We start from the raw sequence: 21,718 nt of genomic DNA on the forward strand, positions 1-21,718 counted from the left end.
AAATACACCTGACATACACATGCATGCATGCAAATGCAAGTGACTCCCAGCTGTGGAAGGTTTACCATGTGCCAGGCACTACACTTGGCATTTCCCATGTTATTTAACTTGAGTCATGAGAATCAACGCACGTTTGTTTGACTTCAAAGCTCCTGTTCTTTCCGCTACAATACAGTGTTTCAAAACACAAAACACACCCTGCATACAAAGCCACCTACTTGTGATCAAGCCAGTAGTGGGTGGGGACTCCATACCATCATGCACACAAAGCCCTGCAACCCTGCAAACATGGGCACGGAAAGACTCCCATCACAGATGAGGAAGAGAGAAGGGGGAAGAGAAACTAGAGGCACAGGGCTAAGTTAACCTGGAGAAGGGATGATGGGAAACAGGGTCTTTCTATTGGTTCTGAGGTCAGAACAGGGGAAAGGGGCTTCCCAGAGGGTTAGACTATGAACTTGCTGATCAAGACATTGAGTCACTGGGCCAAGAGCTGACAGCGTGCTGCAATGTCAAGAACACAGTCAGAAAGCCTTGAATTCAGATCCTGGCACTGCCTCTTCCCAGGTGTTTGACCTTGAACAAGTCATCTCAACTTGCTGCTGTTTATCCCTCTGTAAAATAAGGATGGAGTCCCTGGATGATGTACACAGTTAATGTGCTCAGCAGCTTCCAAAAGGGTGGAGGGTCAAGTCCACCCAGAGGTGCCTTGGAAGAAAAGCCTGGAGATCTCTTCCTGAAAAATCAGCCATGGGAAACCATATGGAGCACAGGTCTGCTCTGACACACATGGGGTCACCGTGAGTTGGAGTTGACAGCAACTGTTTTAAAATGGGGATAATAATGGTACCCACCTTGTAGGCTGTTGTGAGGACTGAAGAGCTAATTCACATAAAGTGCTCAGCATGATGCCTGGCACACAGGTGCCCTATGAATGCTAGTTCTGTCAGAAGGGGGCGGGCGAGGGATGGGTGCACACTCAGGCTGGGGCTGGAGCTGCCTCCCTGTCTCTCTGCATTTACTGATGGATGGTGCATACCCACAGAGAGGGCACAGCTGAGGTGGACTCTACCTTCTCCTCTGGGACCTCACTCTGGCTGGGTGAGGCCCTCACACCTGGAGGTAGGAGTGGGTGAGGTGGTAACAAAAACCTTGTTTCCATCTCACCAGGCCCTTCTCTTCCCCTTGCTGTAGTGATGTCAGATCTTCAAGCCCTTTCCTTGGAGCCAGTCTCAGCCACGAGGCATGCTGGGCCTCTGGGGCCTCTTCTGGTCCTCAGTCTAGAATCTAGTGGTGAAGTGATAGATAGGGACCCTCCAGCTGAGGCTAAGAACACCAACAGGTTTTGGGAAGTGCAGGAAAGAGGAGAGACTCGAGGGGATCCATCGCCCAGCAGTCAAATTTCCCCAAGTTCTACAGAACTTTAATTATCAGCTGACAATTAAGTAAACTTCAATAACTGCCTGTTGAAATCTTAATTACTTCCACTAACGCTGCAGAACCCAGGGCAGATGCCACGGAGGACTGGATTTGCATCTGATGTCTAGACTGGCTTTGGCTGCGAGTGGTTTGGCCAGGTAGGAACCAACAGGAGGAATGGAAGTGAGCCAAAAGAATATTTTTGCATCAGGCATTTTAGAACCTAAGAGGATCACCTCTCATTCTGTAGGTGGGGGAACGACAATATATCACTCAGGCCCACAGAGGGAAAGGGTTTGTCCGGTGCCACCTGGCTGTGGATGGCAGTGCAGGTGTGGCTCCTGGCCCGGGTGTTCTTACCTTCTGGGCTCCCTGTCTCTTCGCTCCATATTGTGGGGCCAGGCTGAGACACACTGCGATATGTCAAACCATTCGTCGCCAGAGGAGGTGAATCCAATGAAAATTAACCATGTGGGATGGTTTGGCGCTAGAGTCACTTAGAAATCTAGGCTAGACTAAAAGACCTAGAAACAGGAAGGATTAAGTGTTTCACACACATCCTCTCAGCAACTCCCAAGGCACAAAAATCTCTCCTGATTAGATGTCAAGGTGGGGTCCAGGTCTTCCCTAAGCTCTGAAATGCATCTCAGTTTGGGCCCCTAAGAGGCACAGCTTAAATTCTGTTCTAATAAATGCCATTATAAATGCAAATACCTTTCTAACGGAAGGATTCCCAGCCCCAGCCAGTAAGCTAGGACTCCAAACAAAATTCAGTATGACGACCACAAAAGATCCTTGGGAGCTGGTTTGAACACGTCATGCCCAGTAATCACTGGTGGCCGTTCTGTGTTCATAATGAGTAATTGTCTTTGGGAATCTGAATCTTTTGTTTATCCCTCTCCTTCACTCAAAAGCATGTTGTTATTGTTGGGTGCTGTTGAATGGATTCCGACTCATAGCAAGTCCACGTGATGGCCTACAACTGCCCCACGTGGTTTTCTCAGCCGTAATCTTTACAGAAGCAGACCACGAGGTCTTTCTCCCATGGAGCTGCTGGGTGGGTTTGAACCACCAACCTTTCGGTTAAGAGTTAACTACTGCACCACCAAGGCTCCTTTACTCAACAGCATAAAGCCTTCAAACTCCAGCCTCCCCCGCTCCCACCTACCAGCCAGAGAGGGGGTATGCAGGCCCACCTCAGCCCACACCTCAATTTATGAGACATTCCAGGTCTCTGCCCACTACTCAGAGGTCTTACTAGGTGGTTTCTGCGAGTCCCTGCAGCCTATGGCCTCGCACTGGCTCACCCCTCCCTTGAAGTATGTGAAGGCTCCGTCCTGGCGAGAGGCCAGGAGCAGGTGCTGAAAATTGACAGAGGTCACCCCCACTCAATACCAAACCCCTTCGCCCTCAAGTAGAACACAGCAACTTGTCCTTACAGCAATCCCACCCTTACCCCACCACCTGACGACCCCAGAGGCCCTAGAAAGAACGGCCTCTAAGCAGAGGCATCTCACTTCCATGAGGGCACATGCAGGAGACTATTTATCCTGTGACTAATCCCGTCACTTCATTCATTCCCCCACTTAAGTCACAATATTGTCAAAGGCAGTTGTCACAGAACCCGGCAGCTGTACCAAATCGCAGGCTCCTAGTTACTGAGTGCTCCTGTTCTCCCAGAGAAGCTGCGAAGGTGTTCCATTCTTACCCCCAGGAAATCCTGAACCCTCTCAGTTAGTGACTGTGCTGAACTGGGGCTGAGTGTTCAGTGGTCCACCAACTATTTGAAACCACTTGGGGTCAAATACCTAGGAAGAGCCAGGACTCAAGGAATGACGTGTCTGCCATGTCAGTGGGTGAGGCAGGGAAAGAAAAAGCCAAAGATGGAAGCAAATCTGGGGCCAGAAAGAAGGCACACACGGTCACTGAGAACCTCTGGTCTGGGATTGCCAGGCAGGTGTCCCCACAGGTCACCTACAGTTTTGATCGCAAATGAGTGAGAAGGCTGGGATGAGGGGCCCTCAGTAAAGTATGTCCACTGGTCACTCGGCTAAGGGGAAGCGCTAGCCTAGGGAAGTTAGGAAGCCACTTGGGGCACATCAAAGAGGTTCAGCTTGGTTTTCTTGAGAGCACATGTTAGTTAGCTGTGGGACCTTGGATAAACTACTTCCTTTCTCTGAGTCCAAGTTTCTCTAACTATACAGTAAGAGAGTTGGCAAAGAGAATATTTAATGAGAATCTCATTCCATAGTTTTGTAGTTGGCTGAGACTTGTATAAGTACCTTTTCTTACGCAAGTGCCAGGGTACTACCCCTCAGAGACTCTGACCTCTTGTTGCACTCTACCAGAACAGGAGGTCCATAAAATAAATGGCTCAATTTCCTGATGCCAGGCCACTAGGCAGTGTCCCATGGCTTCAGACCTAGTCTACTCCCTGGGCACAAGTCCATTCACTGTCTGTTCTCTGGAAAAAGCCCACTCCTACACCTCCATGCTTTGGATAATAAGAGCCACCTATGTCGTGCTCCTCATTTTCTTGGCCAGAGGATGCCAGCCTCAGTGCAGCCCCTGCCAGGGTCTCTGGGGCTTGTTGCCGAGAAGGGCCACAAGGGGGCGCTGCCGATCCTCAGCCATCTGTGGTCTTGCTGCTGCAGCAGCGCCGTGAGACGGCAGCTGTCTCACTCTCCCGCCTGGGAGCAGCCACCCAAAGGGTCTGATTTCCTCTGCATTTTGCTCAGCTGAGGCTCCTTTCTTGCCAGGCTCTGCACACCTAAGACTGACATCCTCCCCCTACCCCCAGGCCTCGGAGCCCAGGCTGCACTTCATCCTCATTTTTGGAGAAAAGCCAAGAGTTAGCAGCATCTACTATGGGAGTCCCTGGGTAGCACAAATGCATACTAACCAAAAGGCTCAAGGCCCCATTCCACCCAGAGGCACCTCGGAGGAAAGTCCTGGCAATCTACTTGCAAAAACACAGGTATTGAAAAAGCCCTATGGAGCACAGTGCTACTGTGGCATACATGAGGTTGTCATAAGTCAGAATCAGCAACTACTCTTTTTTTTTCTCTTTACTATGGGAGCCTGCCCTGTTCCTGGGGAGAGGGAGCAGTGCCTGGCTTCCGATAATTAGCCCTGAGGGTGGGCTCTCCGGACCGATGGACCCCACTGGCAAGCTCCAATGTTCTGCAGAGGAAGTGCTGCCTGTGGGGAGTGGATCAGGTCTCAAACCTCTGCTCTGGGGGTCTCTCTCTTATGCCTCCGCTCCCCTGCAAAGTTCTTGGGGCAGAAAGCCTTCCTGATGAGGGCTTCCCCTTCCCCCTTCACTTCCCCCTCCTCACCACCAGAACACTCAGCCTGGCCCATTCTAGGGGGAGAGTGGCAGCCCCTCTCTGAAATAAGCCCAGGGTAGGAAGTGAGCCCCAGTGGGCAGCCCAGGCAGCTGGCCAGGGCAAGCCCCAGCTTCGCTAGTGGACAGCTCTGCCTCATGACCAGAGCAAGACCACCCTTTGGACTAAAACTTGGGGAGCAAGCATCAAAGCTCCAGAGGAAAGCGATATCTCCACAGCCAGTTCTTAATATCTAGCTTTAGGGGAGAATTTGTTCATTCCAGGGGGTTAATGCAGTTAATGGCAGTGGGACCAGGAGAGGGTGCCTGGCACTGAGCCCTGTTTGGAAGGGGTGCTAGTTTGCTAATCCAGTCCTGGCTCCTAAAGAAATATTCCCCACCCCATTTCCCTCTGAACATTAGGGTACAGGATCAGAGAGAATTCTCGAACATGTTCAGTTTTCTCTCCTCTAAAGACTTAGACTCTGAGGCTCAGCTTGGAGGACAGAATATGGCCTGTCTGCCTATGTCTGAGAAGATGTACTGGTGGCGTAGCGGTTAAGCGCTCAGTAGCTAACTGAAAGGTCGGTGGTTTGAAGATACCATCTGATCCGCAGGAGGAAGATGTGGCAGTCTGCTTCCATAAAGATTATAACCTTGGTAACCCTATGGGGCAGTTCTACCCCATCCTAAAAGGTCAGAATCGATTCGACGGCAATGGGTTTGGTTATTTGGGGTTTGCCCACATCTGGGAACGAGTATCCCTCGTTCCCCAACAGGCACCATCTCTCCTGCGCAGTGTTCCTCAAGGTTTACTGGAGATGTTTTCCATTAGCAATGCTGCACTGACCCCTCCATGTGTTACCCTGCCCCAATGAAGTCAGTGCTGCTGGGAGTGGTTGTTGTAGCAACAGTATATACAGCAGAAAGAACCATCTGTAGGCAATGGGCAGGAAGACAGGGGAAGTGGAGAGGGCTGGGCCCAGGCGTAGACAACAACGGGAAGAGGCCCTGGGGAAATTGCTGCTTGTGGAACTAGTAATACTAGCAAGAGCTTACTCTTCTCTGTTCTGTGCCAGGCACTGCTCTAGGAGCTTTATGAATATTACCCATTTAATCTTCATGACAACCCTTTGAGGTAGCCCAATTATTATGCCCATTTTACAGTTGAGAAAACTGAAGCTCAGAGACATTAAGCTGTAGTAAACGGCAAAGTGAATGGCAAAGACAGAAGTTAAAGTTTGTTTTAGCGACAAGTGGCCATTTATATGCAAACATCACAGCTATCCAATTCCAGAACATTCTTACCACTCCAAGAACTTAGTGGAATGTTTTCAAGGTTCATCCATGTTGTAGCATGTATTGGCACTTCATTCCTTTTTAAAGTTGAATATTATTCCATTGTATGGCTTATACCACATTTTGTTTATCCACCCGTTAGCTGATGGACATTTGGGTTTCTGCTTTCTGGCTATTACAAATCACGCTGCTATGAACATTCATGTATAAGTTTTTATTTGGACATAATTTTCATTTCTCTTAGGTATTTACCTAGCAGTGGAATTGCTCTGTCATTATGGTAAATCTATGTTTAACATTCTGAGGAACTGCCAGGCTATTTTCCAAAGCAGATGAACCATTTTACATCCCCACCAGCAATGGGTGAAGGCTGTCATCTCTCCACATCCTCACTGACACTTGTTATCTTCTGTCTTTTTGATTATAGCCATCCTAGTTGGTGTGAAGTAGTATCTCACTATAGTTTTGATTTGTATTTCCCTAGTGACTAATGGAAGCCCTGGTGGCACAATGGTTAAGAGCTATGGCTGCTAACCAAAAAGTTGGCAGTTTGAATCTACCAGGCACTCCTTGGAAACCCTATGGGGCAGTTCTACTCTGTCCTTTAGGGTCGCTATGAGTCGAAATCGACTCCACAGCAATGGGTTTGGTTTTTCTGGTTTAGTGACTACTGGTATTGAGCATCTTTTATATTTATATGGATTACAATTACATAAAATAAAAAACTCAGTTCGTCAGTCACACCAGCCGCATTTCAAGTGCTCAGCAGCTGCTGTGGCGCAGACAGAGAGCGTCTCCATCACCTCAGGAAGCTCATTGGGCAGCACTGCCAGAGCCCACTCTGCAATAATGCCATCTGCTCTTTATCTCTAAGGCTTTTACCTTTGATGTACTTTCAAGCCTGGCCTCTCCATTTTACAGATAGACCCATCTTGAGGCTCCCTGGATCCTAAAACTGAGGCCCGGAGTGGGTCAGGCAGACTTGCCAGAGAACATAATTAGAGTTAGTGGTACAAGAGATGCTGCACTGAAGGTGAGGGCGGGCTTTGGCTTTGTCAGTTAGCTCCACCCACGCTGCCCACTCACTCCCTTGTCCAGCCCCACCCCTAGACATCACTGTCCCCAAAACCCTGACATCACTTCCTTTCTCAGAACCTGTTGGTGGCCAAGTGACAAGAGGCATCATCCCTGAAGATGCCCTCTGATGGGAACAGACCTGCCTCCTGTCACTCCACTGCCTGAGCTAGAACTCCGGTGACGGGGGCGGGGGTGTCAGCTCCCCAGCTGCAGCCCCTTCCTGAGTTCCCCATCCTAGACCCTAGCAGTCTACTCCTGTGTTGATCTGCATCCCACCTGGCTCCCCCAGAAATGGCAGCACTTCAGCCAGGGGACAAGCCACACGGACAGATGGATCACTGCTTTCAAAGCCTGAGTGTCCCTCCAGACCCTGCGGGATGGTGTCCCTGCAAAGCAGCTGCCGCCTCCCACCTTAGCTGCTGTCTTGAGGATTCTGAGTCCACTCATGCCACGGGGCCTGCCCTCCGGGAGCCCGCAGCCAAGAGGCTGGACGCATAGCCGCAGCCAGGCATCCTCGTGTGCACCGGGTCCTGAGTGTGTGTCGGGGACTGAGTAGAACATGATGAAGTGGAGGCGGGAGAATTATGGAGGCAGCAAGGCAAGTACCAGGTTCAAGAGTGGTGTAGCCTAACCAAAGGCTCAGGCCAGAGAGAGGACAGGTTCTGGGCATTAGACCATGGGGCGTGGAACCAGGGAGTCTCGGCTAAATTCCAGCTTTACCATTAAAGAGCTGCGCGACCTTGGGCAAGGTAATTAATCTCTGGGCCTCAGTTCTCTCGCCTGCAAAATGGGATAACAGCACACATACCTCCCAGAACTGTTGTTCAGATTTCATGTCCTTCTTCCCCGCTAGACTGTGACCACCTGACTTATTCATCCTGTATCCCTCCAGAATACCTCAATATAGTGGATGCTCCATATACTGGCAGCATGGGAGGGTGACTGGGTGCTGGTAGAAGGTCGGGGGCCACCTGTATATGTGCCAGATAGACAGCCCCTGCTGCGCACCTAGGAGAGGTGAACGTCGATGCTCATCCACAGTCCGAGCTTACCTGCCCACCACCGTTCACCGTAACACTACTCACAATAGCCAGAAGGTGGAAACTAGCCAAGTGTCCACCAACAGACGAATGGATAAACAAAATGTGGTGCATACATACAATGGACTAGTACTCAGACATAAAGAGAAATGAAGTCTGGGTGTGTGCCACAACATGGGCGAGCCTTGAAAACATCAAGCTGAGTGAAATAAGTCAGACGCTAAAGCACAAATACTGTATGAGCCCGCTTATATGAAACGTATAGAACAGGCGAATGCATGGAGACCAAAGTTTATTAGCGGTTACCAGGGGTAGGAGGGAGGGGGGAAACGGGGACCTAGTGGTTAGTGAGCACAGGGTTTCTGCTTGGGGTGACGGAAACGTTTTGGAAATAACAGTGGCGGTGGTTGTGCAGCATTGTGAGTATAAGTAATGTTACTTAAAAATGATTAAAATGGCAGTTTTTATATTACATATATTTTACCACAATTAAAAAAAAAAGTCTGAGCCAGGAGGCGCCGCAGAGGTCGTTTACCAGATGAGGAGGCAGGCCCAATGGAGAAGCAGCGACGTGGTCAAGATGACAGAGGCACACAGGCGGCTGATCCATGAGCCAGGCGGCAGGGATGGAGGAGGTGGAGGTCAGGCTTAGGAGGACTCCGAGGGAGAAAGCGGGGGTGCAGAGGATGCAGGGCTGTCCCAGAAGGGGGTGCTCCCCTTGCCTCAGGGGCGGCTCACACCTCCCGCCCCCCCAGGCCTAGCTCTGCCTGTGAGCATCTGCTCCTAATCAAAGAGCTGTCCTTGCTCCGCCTGGCGCCCCCCTGGAGGATTCCCATTTCTGCAAAAGCCCTCTGTGCCACCAGTCCCCTTGACTCCCTGCTGTCCACCATTGGGGACCCTGCGGCTCAGCCCATCTGCCACCACCACCATCTCCCTACCTCCAGGATAGTCCCACTGCCCACCAAAAGGACCAGGTTTAAACAAAGGCCAAGGAACTGCCCCAGGGCTTGGGCAGAAACTGAAGCAAGAGGGGGCGAAGTTAGCTTTAAGGGAGACTTCCAATTAAGAAGACTGAGAAATCCTATAGTGACCATAAGATTTGTTAAAAACCAGTCGACCCTGACTCACGGCAACCCGGAGTGACCCCGTGTGTGTCAGAGTAGCATTTCGCTCCACTGGTCGACCCTGACTCACGGCAACCCAGAGTGACCCCGTGTGTGTCAGAGTAGCATTTCGCTCCACTGGTCGACCCTGACTCACGGCAACCCGGAGTGACCCCATGTGTGTCACAGTAGCATTTCCCTCCACTGGGTTTTCAACGGTTGATTTTTCAGACGTAGGTCGCCAGGCCTCTCTTCTGAGCCACCTCTGTGTGGACTCGAACTGCCAACCTTTCAATTAACAGCCAAGCACATTAACCATTTGCACCACTCAGGGACTCCAAGGTTTGCTGAAGGGATATTAAAAAGTAGGCAATGTTCTCTTAAGAAAGAAGGGAAGGAAAAGGAAAGAAAACATATTTACTGAGTGTGTTCCATGCGCTGAGCATGAAGATAAACACTGGTCTACATTCTGCCCTTTTAACACAACAACCTGAGGGGTGAAGTGTAACTAGCCCCATTTTAAAGATTCTCGGCTCAGAGAGGCCAAAGAACATCCTAAGGTCACACAGCTTGCGTAAGCACGGTATAGTTGGAATCTGAATCCAAGTCTGACTTCGAAGTCCATGCTTTTTCCAAAATAAACTATAAATGACAACAAAGACCTTATCGCTAGACACCAGGAGGCCTTTCCTGACCGACATGCTGGAATCCTACCCCACAGATCATAGGATGAGGCCTGTCCTCCACGACCTGGAATGAATGAGATACAGAATTACCAGGAGACAGGGGAGTAATGGGCTACCGGCCAGGCCAAGTGTTTTTCTCCAGCTCCAAGATGTAGGGCCACCAGCCAGCTAGTCTACGCCTTAGGGGCGGCCACCTCTCCTGTCCAACGCTTCCTCGAGGGAGCCCTTTCTCCCCACTGGGCTTTGTCCCAGCTCTGGAACCTGCAAAGCTTCTGGCCTCTGGAGAACCTTCCTTGAGTGTCTGGCAGGCAGGTTGTGATGCCTGCTTGCCAAGACCAATGGCTGTGCTCGGCTGCCTAATCAGATCATTCGGAATTCTCCTCTTCCGTCCAATTCCAGTGCGGGAGCCTGGGAACCAGCTGCAGCCAAAAAGCAGAGCCACGGTCTCCTTCCCCCGCCCCCCTCACTCTCTCCTTCACGAGTAACACATGTGCAGGACTGGGGGCTCCCCACCTCACCGCACCTAGCCCTGCCCTGCCCCCACTAGCTGGCGTCTCACTGGAGGAGTCCAAAGGACCTCCACATCTGGAGGGCAAGTGGCTTCAGAGCTTGAGCACCAGGCTGGAAATCGAGACCCCTGGGTCCCAGTCCCAGCACCTACTGTCACCTGGGAGCAATCTGCAATCTGCTCAGCCTCTCTGGGCCTCAGTTTCTCCTTCTGAGAAAAAGAATCAGCCCGTTTCCTGCCTTTCCTGAGAGTAGGGGAAGACATGTGAAGAGTGGGGAGAAAGGGGGTGAGTGGGCGCACACGTGTTCAGATTCTTCTCCTGAAGGAGCCCCCCGAGCTCCTGCCACTGACCGGTGGTGGGTTGAGCAGTAGGGTGGAGGCTTCTCAGGAGAATTTTAGACCTCCATCAAAGTGAGGCTCTGGAAGAGGCAATAGTGGAGGTCTGGGAGGTGGCCAGGCCTTCTCCCGGCCCTTGCCCAAGCCCTCCAGGGCCTGCACACACCCCAGGGCAGCCCAGCCCTATGCCTCAGTCATCAAGCACCTTAGGATTGGTCACCATTTGAATGGACCCAAATTCCCAGGAAAAAGCCTCCCCTGAAGAGGTTTTCAGGTCTGCAGAGTGACAAAGCCACGTCTGAGTTCAGCGACAGCACCTCCTCCCAGGGTGGAGCCCCAGTTCCTTCCCCATAGGCCAATTTTCTCCTGGCTGGCCAAATGTGGTTGAGGGCTTTTGGAAGAACCCAACATGGCTTCATTCTCCAGAGCCCTCTTAAAGAAAGAGCAGGCACGGGCTGGGGGAGGGGGAAGATCCCCCTCTGGGTGCTCAGAAAGGTCCGGCTTGGATCAGGAACCACACTGGATTCAGCAGGATGACTAGGGCGTGCAGAGAGGGCAAGCCCGTCTGCAGAAAGTCCACAGAGAGACGTGTTATCGTCCACAGAGAGACGTGTTACAGGGTCCTAGGGTAGGCAGCAGGGGCACCAGAGGAAGTGGGTGTGGTCCGTGAGCTGCCTGCACCCCTGCAAAGGTGCCCTGGGTGCAGGCGTGTGGGAGGCATTGCCCTGGCTGGACAGAGAAAAGACAGATGTCACTTGCTATTTACCTGGTGCAAGGGAATGCCCTGAACTCCTCCTGGGCAGAGCAGAAAGGCCTGAGCGGGAAGAGGTTGGCCTGGGGTAAATTCAGAGCTGGAGGAAGGGTGGGCTCAGAGAAAGGTGCTCCAGCAAACAAAACCAAACCCAGTGCTGTCAAGTCGATTCCAACTCATAGTGACCCTATACAACAGAGCAGAACTGCCCCATAGAGTTTCCAAGGAGCGCCTGGTGGATTTCAACTGCCAGCCCTTTGGTTCGCAGCCGTAGCACTTAACCACTATGCAACCAGGGTTTCCTCCAGCAAAGAACGGGTAAGAAAATGAGTACTTAGGGCCTAGCCAGCCTTGATTCTTGGAAATATATGGACCCTGGCAGACTATCTCATCTGTCTTCTGGAAGCAAGGCCAGGCCCTTTCACATTCATGATGTCATTTAACCCCTGCAATAATCTTGTGAGGCAGGGCTTTCGAGGGCTCGTCCTGCAGCTGAAGAGACGAGTCCAAGATGAGCAATGTGTTTGAGGTCTCAGCTACCAAGCAGCACGGCTGTGATTAGAACCCAACTGCCCAGAGTCCCACTCCAAGGCTCATCCCCTTCTGCCCCTCTGGCTATTCCGCATCGCACCCTTCGCAGATTTTCAGTGAACTAGCAACCTAGCAGAACACATGCGCTCCCAGCTGTTTATGGCTCTCTTGGCTCACTTCTAATCTTTGTCAATAGGATGCACCTATTCTTAGGGGCTTGCTGCTGGCCCACCCGTGGAGGCCAGCTCCCCCTCCTGCCTCCAGAGCCAGGACTGGGGTCCTGGCCGCCTTCTCCCTGTAAATGATCCTAGCCCATTGCTGGAAAAGAGGCTCCAGCAGCTGGTGACCCCTGCCCCACCTCCCTGGGGTCATCTATCTTTAATGAGCCAGAGCACAATAAGGGGACACCCCAGTTCAGAAGGTGGGACAGGAACTCAGCTGCTTGCACCCAGCTCCCGCTTGGTCAGCAGTCTTTCTCCTTCAAAGAACAAAGGGCATGCCTTGGCCCTCATGGTTTCCTGGCCATTGCTCCCAGTTCCCGTTACAATGAGTAGCTCCCCTATCCCTCCACCCCTCAACTGAGGGGGTCCCCAATGATGATTACGTGGCTGCCTGCCTGCTGTCTCCTCCAGCTCCATGTTCCTGTGCCCTCTGCTCCCTCTGCTCTGCACAGAGGCAGGTTGCCATGGGAACGGTGGCCAAGGCTCCTGGGGACAGAGGTGAGCAGAGTCTTGACTGAACTGATGTCTGTGCCTGTCCCCTCCCCCACCAGAAGCCAACCTGGGGACATGCTGCCGCGAGAGAATTTTGTACAAGAGGGCTAAGCCAGGGCTCAAGGCTGGGGGATGGCTCTGATGGCTTCAGATTGGCCTTGTCTGTTCCCCAGCTCGAGGAGTCTGAGAGCTACCATCCTTCCAACCAGGGGCCTCTGCAACATGAGAATCCAGTGTCTCTCAAATGATATTTGAGTCCTTGGCCTGGCATTCAAGGCCCTCCACAGTCAGCACCTGAATTACTTTTTTGGCCTGATTTCCCTACGTATTCCCTCTGCCCACTCAGGCTCATCTCTCACTGCCTCCCAACCCGTGGGCATTCCTGCACCTCTGCTCTCTCCCTTCTCCCACTGTTCCCTTCTAAAGGGCCTCCTTGCAGCCATGAATCCTACCCACCCTACAGTGACCAGTCAAGTCAGACCTGCTCCAAGAAGCCTTCCTGGGCCACTCCAGTGATCACTTCCTCTTCAAGCTCCAGAACATCTGGTGTCTCAGCCACTCTTTTTGTCCGAGAGTAGATACTGCCTCTGTGGTAACATCTGGTGCCTGCTGGTCTTGTCGCCCCTACAAGACGCTATGCTTCTTCTGTAGCTCCATCCCCACCAGCACTGGGCAGTACACAGCAGGTGCCCAGGAAATGCTGTTTGAGAGGCAGCAAGTGAGACCCTCATCCCCTGGTGATGCAGACTCAGCTTCATCTGGCCACTCCCCTTGGGTAGAAATCACTCCTCCTTTCTTAGGTCTCTGCTGGAGCGTATAGCAGACTCCTATCACAGTCCCTGTATCACCTAATTGCCTGCACCTCTTTACACATCTGTCTGCCTCCAGGGCAAAGACCATGTTCTACCCACGCTTGAATGCCCAGCACCTGGTGCAGTGACTACCCAGAAACCCTAGGATCCAGTAAAAAACCAGGAACCAGTTGCTGGTGAGTCCATACTAACTCCTGGCGACCCCATCTGTGTCACAGTACAGCTGTACTCCATAGGGTTTTCAGTGGCTGATTTTTCAGAAGTCAATAGCCAGGCCTTTCTTCTGAAGTGCCTCTGGGTGGACTCAAAACACCAGACTTTCAGTTGGCAGCCGAGCGCATTAACTGTTTATACCACCCAGGGACTCCATTCTTCTCTACAGGTGCCTAATCCAGGGTTCTGCCTCCATTCCCACCTGAGGACAGACTCAGAGACAGCCACGCTCCGTGCCATGTTCCCAGTGAACACCTGACCCATCCACATGTAGGCCTTTGTCTTCCTCCCTGACATCTTTGCAGCCTTGGTTCTCCCGTATCAGGCACAAATCAGAGGCAAATGGCTCCCCTAGCACCATAAACATTTTTAATGGGGATTGGGAACTCACTCTAAAGATTTTCCTGCATTTTCTGGCCATTATAAACTCCTATTACCAGGGAGCTGCAGTGATTTTCCCCGGGCAGGCAGACATATATATTTTACTGTACATTCAGCTCTTTAACACACACTGGAAAAAACTACAATAAAACTCACCATCCCAAACTCGTAAAGCTAGTACAATTTGTCATTCCATCCCAGGAGCCAGCTCTTGGCTGATCCTCTCACTAAAAGGGTCTCAGCAAGCATCAGCCAGCTCTTAGGTGACACGTCCCTGGGCTCCCACGGCATCCCGTTTCTGGCAACCCGGCACTCACCACATAGTAAGGTAGCTGGCAGCTAGCTGGTCTATATCATCACCTACTGAGCAACAACTGCGTGAGTCCCCTGCTGTATCTCCAGCGCACATAACCCAGGCTCATTAAATGTTTGCGAATGAAGGATGAGATAGCGGCAGAAGAGAAGAACTCAGGCACGGGGCAGCCCCACAGCCAAGAAGGAATGGGGTAGAGTAGAGGGAAAGGAGACGTAATCCAGGAAGGAGCGAGCAACACGTGGAGCCTGAACAATGACCAAGAGACGCTTATGAGTTTCTGATTATGGTGACGAAAGCTTTGTCAACGATTATTGGTGATGGTTACACAGCATGATTAATGTAGCTGAGAGCACCAAATTCAACACGAAAAATGCTGAATTGGCAAATGTTGTGTTTTATACATATACATTTCATAACAATTAAATAAAAAACAAGAGACAGGCTCATGCTCCCCTTTCAAGCGGAACCACCAGCAGCTGCTGAATCGACTCCTGATGACCCCATGTGTGTTGGAATAGAACCATCCATCACAGGGTTTGCAATGGCTGATTTTTAGACCTCTGGGTAGATTCGAACCTCCAACTTTTGGGTTTTCAGTAGAGCCTGTTAACCATTTGGGTCACCGAGGGACTTCCTCAAGCAGAACAGCATTCCCCAATTCTGACATTAGGCCCCTGGACTGGAGCCGGGGAGGGAAAACAGGTGATATCTGGTGTTCCAACTCCAAACAATTGGTAGCAACTTCTTAGCGGGCTGTGTTGAGGTATTCTGAGGCCATGTCCAGGCTTAGAGGGAAGAGGCGTTGTGATCAATTAGCAGGAGGGTTTACAGGCCATTCTCTTTCCCCTCCCAGACAGAACTGTATTTACAGCCTGCTTACCCACTTATTGCTTAAATAGGGTCTGCAAAAAAGGAGATCCCACAGCTTCCTAAGCCAGGGCTGCTCACGCCACAGTCCTGTTCCTAACCCATGGCGGAGGGACTGGGCTGCCTGCAATTCCCTGTAGACACCTGCCCTTTTGCTCCTCCGTGCCTTTGCTCATGCTGTTCCTCCAACCTGGAACACCTTCTGCTCTCCCCCTCCTCCCCCATTTTCTGCTGTCTGACCCTCCCTCATTCATCCATCCACTCGTTTATCTACTCAGTGAGCATGCTCTCAGCATCTTCTAGGCGCCAACTACTGTGCTGGATTCTAGGGATAAAAAGCTGAGAAAAACATAAGAAGCTGCTCTCTCAGTTCGGCCTCCAAACCACATATTCCAGAATGAATCACACTTTCTCCAGGGGATATGCATACTGCTTGCATCTCCATTAGAGTAGTTCTCAACGGGGGTGATTTTGCTCACCAGAGGACATTTGGGAGTTGATTGCCATGATTTGAGAGGGGGTACTACTGGCACCTGGTGGGTAGAGGCCAGAGATGCTGATATAAACGTCCTACAATGCACAGGACAGTCCCTCACAACAAAGATCTGGCCCAAAATGTCAAAAGCACCAAGGTTGACTCCTTTTTTATATCAATTCCTTTCCATCTTTTTTTAAATCATTTATTTCATTTTTTGTTGTTGTTGAAAATACACATAGCAGAACATACACCAATTCAGCCATTTCTACGTGTATAATTCGGTGACATTGATTACATTCTTCAAGTTGTGTAACCATTCTCACTCCTTTTCCCAACTGTTCCTCCTCCATTACCATAAGAAGCCCTAGTGGCACAGTGGTGAAGCACTAGGCTACTTGCTAACCAAAAGGTCGGTGGACAGAACTCAACAGCCGCTCTGTGGGAGAAAGATATGGCAGTTGACTTCCATTAAGATTACAGCCTCACAAGCCCTATGCAGCAGTTCTACTCTGTCCTATAGGGTCGCTGTGAGTCAAAATTAACTCCACACCAACAGGTTTCATTAACATAAACTCACTGGCCCCTAAGCTTCCTATCTGATCTTTTGGGTTGCTGTTGTCAACTTGATTCCACATAGATAGTTCTTTAAAACAGCACAATGCTCAAGGCAAACATTCTTTACTAATTAAGCAGAACTGCGTGGGTTTAAAACCAGGAAAGGTGTGAATCAGGGTTGTATCTTTTTACCATATGTTCCCAGAAATGTATGTCAATTTGGCTAGGCCGTGATCCTTAGTATTGTGTGATTGTCCCTCATTTTGTCATTTGAAATGATTTTCCTATGTGTTCTAAGTTCTACCTCTGTGATGTTAATGAGGCAGGATTAGAGGCAGGTATGTTAATGTTAATGAGGCAGGACTCAGTCTACACGATTAGGTTGTACCTTGAGTAAATCTCTTTTGAGATATAAAAGAGAGAAGTGAGCAGAGAGACAGAGGGACCTCATACCACCAAGAAAGTAGTGCCAGTAGCAGACAGTGTCCTTTGGACCCAGGGTCCCTGCACTGAGAAGCCCATAGACCAAGGGAAGATTGACAACAAGGACCTTCCTCTAGAACCAACAGAGAGAGAAGGCCTTCCCCTGGAGCTGGTGCCCTGAATTCAAACTTCTAGCCTACTAGACTGTGAGAGAATAAATTTCTGTTTGTTAAAACTAGTCACTTGTGGTATTTCTCTTATAGCAACACTAGATAACTAAGACACCATACTGAATCTATGCTGAGCAAATAATCTAAAAAGTTGGACTATATGAAGAAGAACTCTGCATCAGAACTGGAGGAAGGCTCATTAAAAACCTGCGATATGCAGATAACACAACCTTGTTTTAGGAAAGTGAAGAGGACTTGAAGCACTGATGAAGATGAACAACTATAGCCTTCAGTATGGGTTATACCTCAACATAAAGAAAACAAAAATTCTCACAACTGGATCAGTACGCAACATCATGATAAGTGGAGAAAAGATTGAAGTTCTCAAAGATTTCATTTTACTTGGATCTACAACCAATGCCCATGGAGACAGCAGTCAAGATGTAACTCGTATGAACTTTCTGCTTGTAAATCCCATAAAAATAACCTTCCCCCTTGCCCTCGCTGAGCCACCTTGGCAGCTGCAGCCCCGATTTTTCCTTTCCTTGCACAATGAAATAAAAGCGTCTTTCTAGTCTCCCACCTCAATCTCTGATTTATTGGCTGAGACAAGTCACACCAAGCAAACGTGGTGTTTCCACCCGGCAATGATGGGCTCAAGCATAGCAACAATTGTGAGGATGACGAAGGACCGGGCAGTGTTTTGTTCTACTGTACATAGGGTTGCTGTAAGTTGGAACCAACTTGAGGCACCTAACAACAACAACATTGTTTGGTTTAAAGAAGACTTCAGTAGATATTTTTGGTTTAAAGTTTAAAGATTAACTCAGGGTAATAGTTTTCGGGGGTCCATCCAGCCTCAATGGCTCCCAGAAAGTCTGGATTCCATGCAACTCCTTTCCATCTTATAGTACTGTGGACGTTCATGACACCCCCTCCACTGCTCCCTGCCATAGAGTTTAACTTCCTTGAGGGTAGGGCCCATGCATTGTAATATCAGGATTTGTTCACTCAGGTTGACAGAGGGTCCACGGACCCCTGAAATTGTGTGCAAAATCTTGTGCCCATGTGCAATATGGAAGTTCAGAGTTCAGAGCCGCTCTGGAACCCAGCCCCTTGCAGTGGACAGGCCACTGACCCTGGGGGAGCAGACACCCCATATGATGGCTCTGAAACCCCGGCACGGCTTCCACCACACTCCCACGACAGCACACACCTCTCTCCAAATTTGGTTTGGGATTTTGATCAGAAAGGTGCAGTCAGCAAGACAGTGCCTCCTCCCCCCGATTCTACTCCGGAGTTTCACTGATTACCCCTTCGCTTAGTGAGTTCAAGACTACAAAATTACGTCAAGTTCCTACAAAAAGGGGGAGGACTTCTGCCTTAGAATTCCTTGAGAATGTTCTAGCAAAGGGCATACTCTCTTAGGGGGTGTGATGGGATTGGTTGCTTTTTGGGAGCATGTACTGGGCTAAAGAGTGTCCCCCCAAAATTCATGCTCACCTGGAACCTGTGAATGTGACCTTATTTGGAAATCCGTACGATGTAATCAAGCTGAGGTCATAGTGGATTAGGCTGGACCTTAAATTGATTATGACTGGTGTCTTCTAAGAAGAGGGGAACTTGGACACAGAGATACAGACAGAGGGGTGTGATGACGGGTGCCACCAGAAGCTGGGGTGATGCAGCTACAAGCCAAGGCACACCGTGGATGCCGGGAGCCACCAGAAGCTAGGAAGAGCAAGGAAGGATCTTCCTCTAGAACCTTCAGAGCAAGCATGGCCCTGCCAACGCCTTGATTCTGGACTCCTAGCAATAAATTTCTGTTGTCTTAAGCCAGCTAGTTTGTGGTGCTTTGTAATGGAGTCCTAGGAAACTAACACAGAGCCGGTGAAAATAACCTGATTAATCTGCTAACCATCACAAAGCTTGGACTAAATTCTCGCCACATTCTACTGGATAAGTTGAGGTCTTTTATTATTATTATTATTGTGCTTTAAGTGAAAGTTTACAAATCAAGTCAGTCTCTCATACAAAAACTTATACACACCTTGCTGTGTATTCCTGGCTGCTCTCCCATTAATGTAACAGCACACTCCTTCTCTCTACCCTGTATTTCCCATGTCCATTCAACCAGCTCCTGTCCCCCTCTGCCTTGTTACCTCACCTCCAGACAGGAGCTGCCCACACAGTCTCATTTGTCTACTTAAGCCAAGAAGCTCACCCTCGCCAGTATCATTTTCTGTCTTACAGTCCAGTTTGTCTGAAGAGTTGGCTTAGGGAATGGTTCCAGTCTTGGGCTAACAGAGAGTCCGGGGACTGTGACCTCCGGGGCCCCTCCAGACTAAACTGAGGTCTTAAACTCAAGGTCAAGCGTGAGCAGGCAGCACACCCAGCAGCCCAGGTCCCAGCCTCTGTTGCCCCCTAACCAGCCTCCTTTTTAATAGAGGAAGAATTTATCAAACTGAGAGCCAATTTCATTCTATCATGTCAGGGACAGGGAAGAGAGATAAAGGACATTTGACTCCTTGCTGTCAGCCAGAGAACGAATCCTTTGCTTGCGAAGACGATTATCAGACAGAATAATTCATCGTTAGAGATTAATTGGACTAATCATGTTGGCTCTCAGAAATCCCCCCAGTAGTTACTTTCTATCGGGGTGGGTGTCAGTGATAATTGTGTGATACCTGAGCCTCTTTCTTTGAGTGAGAGGCTCGCAGAAAGGGATCCCTGGTTTTGGGTATGGGATTTTGATCAGAAAGGTGCATTCAGCAAGACAGTGCCTCCTCCCCCCAATTCTACTCCTGAGTTTCACTGATTACCCCTTCGCTTAGTGAGTTCAAGACTACAAAATTACATCAAGTTCCTACAAAAAGGGGGAGGACTTCTGCCTTAGGATTCCTTGAGAATGTTCTAGCAAAGGGCACGTTCTCTTAGGGGGTATGATGGGATCCCCGGTTTTGAGTAGTGCTTAGACTGTAAATACCACGGATGGCTAAGTTTCAGCTCTGATTTGGCTATGTAGTGTCCATAATTTGTGTGGAAATCTATATCTGGGAGTATTAACATCAACAACAAAAGATTCCATTGAGTCAGTTAGGACTCACGCGACCCCGTGGGTGTTACAGAACTGTGCTCCACAGGGTTTTCAACGGCTGGGACCTTTCAGAAGTAGACCACGAGGCCTTTCTTTGGAGGTGCCTCTGGGTGGACTCAAATCATCAACCTTTTGGTCAGCAGCCAAATGCATTAACTGATTGCACCCCCCAGGGAAACATTACCACCTCTAACACCCCATATCACCCCCCTTGAACCCTCAATTCAACACATTGTTCAAAATATTCCACTTTTACCAGGAAGTCCTCTTTGATTCCGTGGGAGTAGACTACAAGCTGTTTGAATTCGTATTCCTCGTGTGGCAGCAAGTTTCCTGCCTCACACACACCTGCCGTGGCCCCCGATCCTCCAATGCGAACCTCCCCGACCACCCTCACCCCTGCCCCCACCAATGAGCCAAGAGCCATTGACCTGTCCTGTCCATAGCACTTGGTGGCACCTCCGCCACCCCTCCCTCTTTAAATGAAGAGCAGACAAACTTGCTATGTGAGTAACTACAAAGGCTGAATATACAGCAAAATAATGTGGTGTTTAAGGAAAACTTACAACCAAGTTAATTTGACACATGTAATAATCCACACTGTCCTTTTCATGTTATGTGGCAATTAGATATAAAATGCCTGGGTAGGCATTCCTTTACTTTCATACAGCCAAATCTTGAATCTTTGAGATCACAGAGGGGGATGAGAACCCTTGACCCTTCACCGGAGGGAGGGCTTTGAAGAAATTGTCTTTTGTTCTTATTTCTCCATCAGCTCCTGGTCCACAAAGTCAGGAGGGTTTCAGGAGAGGGTGGGGTAACACATTAATTAATTTTAGAACCCCAGTCTACTCTGAACCAATATCCAGGGGTGGGCAGGTGGTAGCTTTAGAATCAGACAGATTGGGGTTTGAATTCTGGCTCTACCGTGAGCTATGTACGCTTAGGCAAGAGTTTTAATGTCCAAAAGCCACTTGAAAAATGGAGGTGATTATATTTACTTTTTTAAATTAAATAACGTATGCTAACTGCAAGGAGCCCTGGTGGTGCAGTGGTTAAAGAAATGGACTGCTAAGCAAAAGGTCGGTAGTTCAAAACCACTAGTGGCTCCATGAGAGAAAGATGTGGCAGTCTGCTTCCATTGAGATTTACAGCCTTGGAAACCTTATGGGGAAGCCATGAGTTGGAACTGACTAGACAGCAGTGGGTTTGGTTTTTGTGGATGCTAAGTGCTAGCACAGCTCCTGGCACATGGTAGGCACTCAGCAAATGGTGGTAGTTGTATTCATTATTGTAAGTGGGGAAGCCTATCCACCTTCGTTGCCTTTGATCATAAACCTAGGGGGTCTCCAGAGGGTACCGGATTTAAGCTCTTACCAATCCTCCACCTCACTGAAGGAAAGGAACTGGGATGGGGAGCGTAACACTCATTTCCACCCCCTTCACCTGGAGCTGGATACACGATAGATGTATATATACTAGGTCAGCATCGGCTCGATGGCAATGGGTTTGGTTTTGATTTGGTTTAGGTAGAGTGGTGATATGATTTAAGAGAATCTTATCCTACCGTCCACCTACCCCTACAAAAAAAAAAGTTGCTGTCGAGTCCATCCTGACT

The 21,718-nt window shown here is 49.7% G+C and overlaps 1 protein-coding gene across 12 annotated transcripts in view; it reads right to left on the minus strand.

Annotated features, from left to right (window-relative positions):
- The window catches only part of NAV1 (neuron navigator 1), a 326,822-nt gene that overhangs the window by 133,614 nt on the left and 171,490 nt on the right, over window positions 1–21,718 (minus strand). The gene's annotated exons all lie outside the window — the stretch shown is intronic.

The sequence above is a fragment of the Loxodonta africana genome, chromosome 20 (assembly GCF_030014295.1).
Source record: "Loxodonta africana isolate mLoxAfr1 chromosome 20, mLoxAfr1.hap2, whole genome shotgun sequence".
NCBI classification, from domain to species: domain Eukaryota; kingdom Metazoa; phylum Chordata; class Mammalia; order Proboscidea; family Elephantidae; genus Loxodonta; species Loxodonta africana.